The sequence below is a fragment of the Haliotis asinina genome, chromosome 6 (assembly GCF_037392515.1).
Source record: "Haliotis asinina isolate JCU_RB_2024 chromosome 6, JCU_Hal_asi_v2, whole genome shotgun sequence".
Taxonomy (NCBI): domain Eukaryota; kingdom Metazoa; phylum Mollusca; class Gastropoda; order Lepetellida; family Haliotidae; genus Haliotis; species Haliotis asinina.
The window spans coordinates 53,192,524-53,204,039 of NC_090285.1; positions in this window are offsets into that span (position 1 = coordinate 53,192,524).

The window sequence follows — 11,516 nt, forward strand, 5'->3', positions numbered from 1 at the left end:
TGATCCGATCTAAACTTGATTACGGCTCCATCGTATATGGTGGAGCCTGCAAAAGCAGCCTGAAACTTCTTGATTCTGTCCACCATCAAGGTCTAAGACTTTGTCTTGGGTCTTTCAGAACTTCACCTATTGATAATCTCTACGTTGAGGCCGATGAACCATCTCTTACTCAACGTCGTATAAAAGTGTCTTTACAATACATTACTAAATTATATTCTAACGAATCTAACCCTGCCTATAACTGTGTTTTCAATCCCCTTTATGAGGATTTGTATAACGAAAAGTCTTCTCTTGTTCCACCTCTTCGGCACAGAATTAAACCATTTATTTCTTCTACCGGCATTGAGCTGGAAAGTATATCGCCTTCCCGTCTTCTTTCTTCTCCTCCTTGGCATTTGGTTAGGCCACAAGTTGACCTAACATTAACATCATTTACAAAATCAGAAACAAATGACTTACAATATAAACAGGAATATCATCAATTAAAACATCAATATAGTAATTACAAACCCTTATTTACAGATGGTTCCAAGGACGGTGGCGCAGTGGCTTGTGCCGCTGTCATTGGATCCAGAACAATATCTTCTAGATTACCAGATAATAGTTCTATTTTTACAGCAGAAGCTAACGCCATATCAACATCTCTTAAATATATCCAAAGACACCTTAAACGTAAACAATATATAATCTATTCAGACTCTCTTTCTTGCCTTCAGGCTATGAAAAATATTTCTTGTAAACATCCACTTTTAATTGAAATTATTGAATTGTATAATAATTTTGCTACTGGCCAATACGACATCGTCTTTTGTTGGTTACCCAGCCACGTGGGCATTTCTGGTAACGCAATGGCAGATCTTGCTGCCAAGGCAGCACTCAACAAATCTGTGACACCACTTCTTATTCCATACACTGATTGTAAAGCTAACATTAGATCTTATATCCGTGATCTGATGCAGAAGAAGTGGGACACCCAAGTGGATATAAATAAATTACATGAGATAAAACCTTACATTGGTTAGACCCAATTGGGTTGTCAGTCCAGATTTGAAGAGGTTATTTTAAGACGATGTCGTATTGGACACACTAGATATACTCATTCATACCTGTTAAAAGGTGAGGATCCTCCGTTTTGTATCCCTTGTGATGAGAGAGTCACAGTCAAGCATATTCTGCTTGACTGTGTTGAATTCTCCATCACAAGGGACATGTATTTTACAGTTAAAACAATGATGGATCTTTTTACCAGCGTTAGTTTTCATTTAATTATTGTTTTTTTATAGAATTGTGAGCAATATGTTTCTGTAAAAACATGTATTTTAATAATTGGTAGTTGGGATTCGTAACTAGAATTGTTAGTGGCTGTACCCTCAATGGGGGTTGAAGTATTGTAAAATTATTGTCCTCCTGGGAGGTTACGTAAGTCCAAAAACATTCACAGTAAATTTAAGTCTAGCAGGTTTTTAATCGTAGTATTCCTGTTGTTTTAATTTTGGCTAGCATATTGTACACTCGCCAGCGGCTGAAGGGATGGTGTAAATCCAACTAGGGTCCATGTAGGTAGCAAAGGTACTGTAGGTCCCCATGGACAGTACATTTAGTACCTTTACCTTTAATTTTCTGGACCATGTTCCATACCTTGGACATGAGTGTCCGAGAATTTATTTTGGATACATAATTTTGCCAAGATTGGCGTTTGTTCTGTTCAAAAGTACACCATGCTTTAGCATTTAAAGTTTTAGAATTGTTTAAATTATGCACCATAGGATGGCGACGGAAATAATCTTCTGCTTTTTTCCATGCCTTCCTAGCTTGTTTGCTGTCATCTTTGAACCATGGCTTTCGAATATGTGGAACTGCAGAGGACTTTGGTATTCACTCATCAGCTATGGAGTTCAATTCATCAAAAAAGCACTTAATAGCATCAGGAACGTCAATAAAACGTTCAGGTTTAAGTTTGTCAGCACACAGTGTTTCATGTAAGGCCCAGGCAGCCTTTTCAAAATTCCACCTTGATGATGGAGGAACATCAGATGGAGTTACAGATTTTAGTATAGGAGGAAAATGGTCACTTCCACAGAGCTCATCGTGGACTGACCATTCGAATTCATTTAGTAGTTCTGAATTTGTGAGTGACAAGTCGAGAGCAGAATAAGTCCCTGTACCAGGGTGTAAATGTGTGCTGGAACCATCATTATAAATACATAAATCATTGTCAGAACAAATGTCCTCCAACAATTTACCTTCAGTGTTTGTAGGTACACTACCCCAGAGTGGGTTGTGCCCATTTAAATCTCCCATTATAATACAGAGTTGGTCATATAAAGTTTGGCAAACGTCGAAGAAGGCGAAATATAAAGAGAGCATTGTGTAAACGCTACATGTGAAGTAATTCTCACTGCATATTAGTATTAAGTGAAACAGGGCCTTGAATATGGTTTTGTCTGACTAGAATGGATGATCCGCCAGTGGCCCTATCACCCGGAGGTGAAAAACAATGATATGCATTAAAAAGACGAAGGTCAAATGCATCTGTTTGTTTTAAATATGTCTCTTGCAGACATATCGCTGAAGGTGTAAAATCTTGGACTAATATCTGTAACTCATTTAAATTAGTCCTCAGTCCTGTGCAATTCCACTGTACAATATTATTGGAATAAACTATCTTTTGGAGGGGATTCATTGGGGATCTACCCCGCACTCTTTTGGGGGACGACAAGCTATGTGTCCTAGAACGCATGTTTTCAGAAACGTCCATGTCTTCAAGAGACCCGCATTTATTTAACAATTGAATTTTGTTTTGTGACCCTTTAGGAGATCTACCACTTTGCTGCTTCGAAACATCAGGCTTTGGCTTCGGTTTTCTTTTCACCGTTTGTTGACTATCAGCTGTCAATTGGGACTTTGAGTGTGGCTCAGATGATGATTTGTGATCAGAAGAAGACTTTGAGGTACTAGGAAGTGATTCCTCAGTCTGTGATGATATAGCAGGGTACAAAAGCTGTGGAGAATCGCAATTTACCCAAGTCAAAGTAGTTTGGCAGCCTGTGTTTGATGTTATTTTAGAGCTAGACCCCGAGAATGTTTTTGCTACTGTAGCAGAACTTTCTAAAAGATCAGATTTCTTTACCATTTTTTGGCCTCGGAAAAAGAGATATTTTGAGTAAATTATATTTTATTGATCTCCATTTGCTCTTTCCAAATAGGACACTGTTTAGAAAATGAGGAATGGTCACCTGAGCTATTGGTGCATTTTTTTTATAATCACTGTCACAATCTTCTGTTGTGTGTGTCTTCTCTTTGGACATGAAAAAGTAAACATACGTGTTCGTTTTGATGATTTCATTGTTTTTCCGAGTTGAAAAGCGCTTGACATAAAGGACACCTTGATCCTTCATTTCTGACACTATATCAAGGTCCGACATATCATCAAACAATCGATCACGATCTCTCACAATACCGGTACCTTTACTCGTGTTCAAGGTCTTGTGAGCAGGGACCGTGACCAGAATGCCCACGAAAGATTTAATGTTCATCAGGCTCGTTGCTTGTTGCTTTTTCTCGCATTCAACTAGCAGGGCACCCGAACGCAAGCATCTAATGTTTTTCACCATCCCAGCAATACCTTGAATACCCTTGGAGACAGCAAAGGGGTTCAGTTTTAACGGTGTCTTGTCAGGAGTCTCAATCACAATGAAACGCGGCCAATATTCAATCGAATCAGACGGTCTGTGGTCAGTATAAACAGGGTCAATATCAAGTAGACGTTTTGATTTTTTTAGTGGTATTTCGTAAGCCATGGTTAAGGTAATATGGTTCATCATCCGAGTTCCCCACCCACAACGGAGTATCACGAGAACAATGCTAAAGCAAGCGGGCCTCCAGCTTGCAGCACCATGGATACCCGGATGATATACTCCAACAGAAGAATTAAAAGATTAATAATTCCACCAGATTGGCCCATGAGCCACCGCCTTCTGGCATCGGACCCTAGGCTAAGTTCATAACAACATATTTCAAAATCAAAATTGTTTTAGACAATAAAGCCAAGTCCAAAGTTAGAACAATTGCAAATGATAAGTGTGCATTGATAAATATAATAATACTCCATGCACAGGGCTTGGCATGACCAGTCGATTGGTCAAACCGGGCCCATTCAACCACCCGTCTAGGCGAAGTCAGGGCCAAAGTGGTGTACTGAGCAACAGGAACACGGTTGCAAGCCCCTATTGTCCTCAACCACCAGGTTCCTTTCCTCCGCCGACACAGGGCCGCAACCCACGGCAAACGGGTTGGTGGACCAAATATCCCCCCGGGTCCACTACGGGGGCGTCGGCGAGCTCTTAGCGTTACCAAGCACCCACAAAGAGGAGGTGGCTCGCCACGGGTGCCACTTATCTAGAATACCAATATTAAAAAATATATGTTTACAATTTAATTCACAAATCCAGTTCTTTTAATGCAATCATTATAATTAAATGGGGACTTTCGTAGTACGTGATTTACAATAGGTGTCCCTTGTGATGGAATATTCAACAGTCAAGCAAAACATGCGTCACGAGAGTCCTTCATAACAATGGATGCAAAATGGAGGAGCCTCGCCTTTCAATACGTATTCATGTGTATATCTGGTCTGACCATACGACATCGACTTCTTCAAATCCGAATACACAACCCAAGCAGGTATAACTGATATAGGGTTTTATTTCATGTAACTTATCGATGCCTACTTGGGTCTCCCACTTCTACATTAGATCATGAATAGAAGATGGTGGCTGAATAATCTGAGTATGGAGTAAGAAGTGGTGCCACAGATTTGATGAGAGGTGCCTTGGCAGCAAGATCGGCCATTGTGTTACCAGAAATGCCTACGTGACTGGGTAACCAACAGAAGAAGATGTTGTATTGGCAAGTAGCAAGATCATTATACAATTCAATAATTTCTCTTAAAAGTTTATGTTAATATGATTAATACGTTTTAATAGCCTGAAGTCAAGAAAAAGAGTCTGAAAAGATTATATATTGTTTATGATTAGGATGTTTCTGAATATATTCAAGAGCCGTCAATATGGCGTTTGCTTCAGCTGTGAAAATAGAGCTGTTATTCGGTAATCTAGAAGATATTGTTCTGGATCTAATAGAGGCGGAACGAGAAGATTTCTTGTATAAATCCTCATGAAGGGGACTAAACACAGGTTCATTAGAGTATAATTTAGTAATGTATTGTAAAGACAATTTTATACGGCGTTGCGTAAGAGATGTTTCAGCCTCAACGTAGAGCCATAATCAAGTTTCGATCATACAAGTGATCTGTGTGACAGCCTGTATATTAGTATTAAGTGAAACAGGGCTTTGAATAACGTTTTGTCTGACTAGAATGGATGATCCGTCGGTGGCCCCAAAACAATGATATGCATTAAAATGACGAAGGTCAAATGTATCTGTTTGTTTTAAATATGTCTCTTGCAGACATATCGCTGAAGGTGTAAAATCTTGGACTAATATCTGTAACTCATTTAAATTAGTCCTCAGTCCTGTGCAATTCCACTGTACAATATTATTGGAATAAACTATCTTTTGGAGGGGATTCATTGGGGATCTACCCCGCACTCTTTTGGGGGACGACAAGCTATGTGTCCTAGAACGCATGTTTTCAGAAACGTCCATGTCTTCAAGAGACCCGCATTTATTTAACAATTGAATTTTGTTTTGTGACCCTTTAGGAGCTCTACCACTTTGCTGCTTCGAAACATCAGGCTTTGGCTTCGGTTTTCTTTTCACCGTTTGTTGACTATCAGCTGTCAATTGGGACTTTGAGTGTGGCTCAGATGATGATTTGTGATCAGAAGAAGACTTTGAGGTACTAGGAAGTGATTCCTCAGTCTGTGATGATATAGCAGGGTACAAAAGCTGTGGAGAATCGCAATTTACCCAAGTCAAAGTAGTTTGGCAGCCTGTGTTTGATGTTATTTTAGAGCTAGACCCCGAGAATGTTTTTGCTACTGTAGCAGAACTTTCTAAAAGATCAGATTTCTTTACCATTTTTTGGCCTCGGAAAAAGAGATATTTTGAGTAAATTATATTTTATTGATCTCCATTTGCTCTTTCCAAATAGGACACTGTTTAGAAAATGAGGAATGGTCACCTGAGCTATTGGTGCATTTTTTTTATAATCACTGTCACAATCTTCTGTTGTGTGTGTCTTCTCTTTGGACATGAAAAAGTAAACATACGTGTTCGTTTTGATGATTTCATTGTTTTTCCGAGTTGAAAAGCGCTTGACATAAAGGACACCTTGATCCTTCATTTCTGACACTATATCAAGGTCCGACATATCATCAAACAATCGATCACGATCTCTCACAATACCGGTACCTTTACTCGTGTTCAAGGTCTTGTGAGCAGGGACCGTGACCAGAATGCCCACGAAAGATTTAATGTTCATCAGGCTCGTTGCTTGTTGCTTTTTCTCGCATTCAACTAGCAGGGCACCCGAACGCAAGCGTCTAATGTTTTTCACCATCCCAGCAATACCTTGAATACCCTTGGAGACAGCAAAGGGGTTCAGTTTTAACGGTGTCTTGTCAGGAGTCTCAATCACAATGAAACGCGGCCAATATTCAATCGAATCAGACGGTCTGTGGTCAGTATAAACAGGGTCAATATCAAGTAGACGTTTTGATTTTTTTAGTGGTATTTCGTAAGCCATGGTTAAGGTAATATGGTTCATCATCCGAGTTCCCCACCCACAACGGAGTATCACGAGAACAATGCTAAAGCAAGCGGGCCTCCAGCTTGCAGCACCATGGATACCCGGATGATATACTCCAACAGAAGAATTAAAAGATTAATAATTCCACCAGATTGGCCCATGAGCCACCGCCTTCTGGCATCGGACCCTAGGCTAAGTTCATAACAACATATTTCAAAATCAAAATTGTTTTAGACAATAAAGCCAAGTCCAAAGTTAGAACAATTGCAAATGATAAGTGTGCATTGATAAATATAATAATACTCCATGCACAGGGCTTGGCATGACCAGTCGATTGGTCAAACCGGGCCCATTCAACCACCCGTCTAGGCGAAGTCAGGGCCAAAGTGGTGTACTGAGCAACAGGAACACGGTTGCAAGCCCCTATTGTCCTCAACCACCAGGTTCCTTTCCTCCGCCGACACAGGGCCGCAACCCACGGCAAACGGGTTGGTGGACCAAATATCCCCCCGGGTCCACTACGGGGGCGTCGGCGAGCTCTTAGCGTTACCAAGCACCCACAAAGAGGAGGTGGCTCGCCACGGGTGCCACTTATCTAGAATACCAATATTAAAAAATATATGTTTACAATTTAATTCACAAATCCAGTTCTTTTAATGCAATCATTATAATTAAATGGGGACTTTCATAGTACGTGATTTACAATAGGTGTCCCTTGTGATGGAATATTCAACAGTCAAGCAAAACATGCGTCACGAGAGTCCTTCATAACAATGGATGCAAAATGGAGGAGCCTCGCCTTTCAATACGTATTCATGTGTATATCTGGTCTGACCATACGACATCGACTTCTTCAAATCCGAATACACAACCCAAGCAGGTATAACTGATATAGGGTTTTATTTCATGTAACTTATCGATGCCTACTTGGGTCTCCCACTTCTACATTAGATCATGAATAGAAGATGGTAGCTGAATAATCTGAGTATGGAGTAAGAAGTGGTGCCACAGATTTGATGAGAGGTGCCTTGGCAGCAAGATCGGCCATTGTGTTACCAGAAATGCCTACGTGACTGGGTAACCAACAGAAGAAGATGTTGTATTGGCAAGTAGCAAGATCATTATACAATTCAATAATTTCTCTTAAAAGTTTATGTTAATATGATTAATACGTTTTAATAGCCTGAAGTCAAGAAAAAGAGTCTGAAAAGATTATATATTGTTTATGATTAGGATGTTTCTGAATATATTCAAGAGCCGTCAATATGGCGTTTGCTTCAGCTGTGAAAATAGAGCTGTTATTCGGTAATCTAGAAGATATTGTTCTGGATCTAATAGAGGCGGAACGAGAAGATTTCTTGTATAAATCCTCATGAAGGGGACTAAACACAGGTTCATTAGAGTATAATTTAGTAATGTATTGTAAAGACAATTTTATACGGCGTTGCGTAAGAGATGTTTCAGCCTCAACGTAGAGCCATAATCAAGTTTCGATCATACAAGTGATCTGTGTGACAGCCTGTATATTAGTATTAAGTGAAACAGGGCTTTGAATAACGTTTTGTCTGACTAGAATGGATGATCCGTCGGTGGCCCCAAAACAATGATATGCATTAAAATGACGAAGGTCAAATGTATCTGTTTGTTTTAAATATGTCTCTTGCAGACATATCGCTGAAGGTGTAAAATCTTGGACTAATATCTGTAACTCATTTAAATTAGTCCTCAGTCCTGTGCAATTCCACTGTACAATATTATTGGAATAAACTATCTTTTGGAGGGGATTCATTGGGGATCTACCCCGCACTCTTTTGGGGGACGACAAGCTATGTGTCCTAGAACGCATGTTTTCAGAAACGTCCATGTCTTCAAGAGACCCGCATTTATTTAACAATTGAATTTTGTTTTGTGACCCTTTAGGAGCTCTACCACTTTGCTGCTTCGAAACATCAGGCTTTGGCTTCGGTTTTCTTTTCACCGTTTGTTGACTATCAGCTGTCAATTGGGACTTTGAGTGTGGCTCAGATGATGATTTGTGATCAGAAGAAGACTTTGAGGTACTAGGAAGTGATTCCTCAGTCTGTGATGATATAGCAGGGTACAAAAGCTGTGGAGAATCGCAATTTACCCAAGTCAAAGTAGTTTGGCAGCCTGTGTTTGATGTTATTTTAGAGCTAGACCCCGAGAATGTTTTTGCTACTGTAGCAGAACTTTCTAAAAGATCAGATTTCTTTACCATTTTTTGGCCTCGGAAAAAGAGATATTTTGAGTAAATTATATTTTATTGATCTCCATTTGCTCTTTCCAAATAGGACACTGTTTAGAAAATGAGGAATGGTCACCTGAGCTATTGGTGCATTTTTTTTATAATCACTGTCACAATCTTCTGTTGTGTGTGTCTTCTCTTTGGACATGAAAAAGTAAACATACGTGTTCGTTTTGATGATTTCATTGTTTTTCCGAGTTGAAAAGCGCTTGACATAAAGGACACCTTGATCCTTCATTTCTGACACTATATCAAGGTCCGACATATCATCAAACAATCGATCACGATCTCTCACAATACCGGTACCTTTACTCGTGTTCAAGGTCTTGTGAGCAGGGACCGTGACCAGAATGCCCACGAAAGATTTAATGTTCATCAGGCTCGTTGCTTGTTGCTTTTTCTCGCATTCAACTAGCAGGGCACCCGAACGCAAGCGTCTAATGTTTTTCACCATCCCAGCAATACCTTGAATACCCTTGGAGACAGCAAAGGGGTTCAGTTTTAACGGTGTCTTGTCAGGAGTCTCAATCACAATGAAACGCGGCCAATATTCAATCGAATCAGACGGTCTGTGGTCAGTATAAACAGGGTCAATATCAAGTAGACGTTTTGATTTTTTTAGTGGTATTTCGTAAGCCATGGTTAAGGTAATATGGTTCATCATCCGAGTTCCCCACCCACAACGGAGTATCACGAGAACAATGCTAAAGCAAGCGGGCCTCCAGCTTGCAGCACCATGGATACCCGGATGATATACTCCAACAGAAGAATTAAAAGATTAATAATTCCACCAGATTGGCCCATGAGCCACCGCCTTCTGGCATCGGACCCTAGGCTAAGTTCATAACAACATATTTCAAAATCAAAATTGTTTTAGACAATAAAGCCAAGTCCAAAGTTAGAACAATTGCAAATGATAAGTGTGCATTGATAAATATAATAATACTCCATGCACAGGGCTTGGCATGACCAGTCGATTGGTCAAACCGGGCCCATTCAACCACCCGTCTAGGCGAAGTCAGGGCCAAAGTGGTGTACTGAGCAACAGGAACACGGTTGCAAGCCCCTATTGTCCTCAACCACCAGGTTCCTTTCCTCCGCCGACACAGGGCCGCAACCCACGGCAAACGGGTTGGTGGACCAAATATCCCCCCGGGTCCACTACGGGGGCGTCGGCGAGCTCTTAGCGTTACCAAGCACCCACAAAGAGGAGGTGGCTCGCCACGGGTGCCACTTATCTAGAATACTAATATTAAAAAATATATGTTTACAATTTAATTCACAAATCCAGTTCTTTTAATGCAATCATTATAATTAAATGGGGACTTTCATAGTACGTGATTTACAATAGGTGTCCCTTGTGATGGAATATTCAACAGTCAAGCAAAACATGCGTCACGAGAGTCCTTCATAACAATGGATGCAAAATGGAGGAGCCTCGCCTTTCAATACGTATTCATGTGTATATCTGGTCTGACCATACGACATCGACTTCTTCAAATCCGAATACACAACCCAAGCAGGTATAACTGATATAGGGTTTTATTTCATGTAACTTATCGATGCCTACTTGGGTCTCCCACTTCTACATTAGATCATGAATAGAAGATGGTGGCTGAATAATCTGAGTATGGAGTAAGAAGTGGTGCCACAGATTTGATGAGAGGTGCCTTGGCAGCAAGATCGGCCATTGTGTTACCAGAAATGCCTACGTGACTGGGTAACCAACAGAAGAAGATGTTGTATTGGCAAGTAGCAAGATCATTATACAATTCAATAATTTCTCTTAAAAGTTTATGTTAATATGATTAATACGTTTTAATAGCCTGAAGTCAAGAAAAAGAGTCTGAAAAGATTATATATTGTTTATGATTAGGATGTTTCTGAATATATTCAAGAGCCGTCAATATGGCGTTTGCTTCAGCTGTGAAAATAGAGCTGTTATTCGGTAATCTAGAAGATATTGTTCTGGATCTAATAGAGGCGGAACGAGAAGATTTCTTGTATAAATCCTCATGAAGGGGACTAAACACAGGTTCATTAGAGTATAATTTAGTAATGTATTGTAAAGACAATTTTATACGGCGTTGCGTAAGAGATGTTTCAGCCTCAACGTAGAGCCATAATCAAGTTTCGATCATACAAGTGATCTGTGTGACAGCCTGTATATTAGTATTAAGTGAAACAGGGCTTTGAATAACGTTTTGTCTGACTAGAATGGATGATCCGTCGGTGGCCCCAAAACAATGATATGCATTAAAATGACGAAGGTCAAATGTATCTGTTTGTTTTAAATATTTTTCTTGGAGACATATCGCTGAAGGTGTAAAATCTTAGACTAATATCTGTAACTCATTTAAATTAGTCCTCAGTCCTCTGCAGTTCCACTGTACAATATTATTGGAATAAACTATCTTTTGGGGGTTTTGATTGGGGATCTACCCCACACATTTTTGGAGGGCGACAAGCTATGTACCCAAGAATGGACGTTTTCAGATGCGTCCATGTCTTCAAGAAATCCATATTTGTTGAACAACT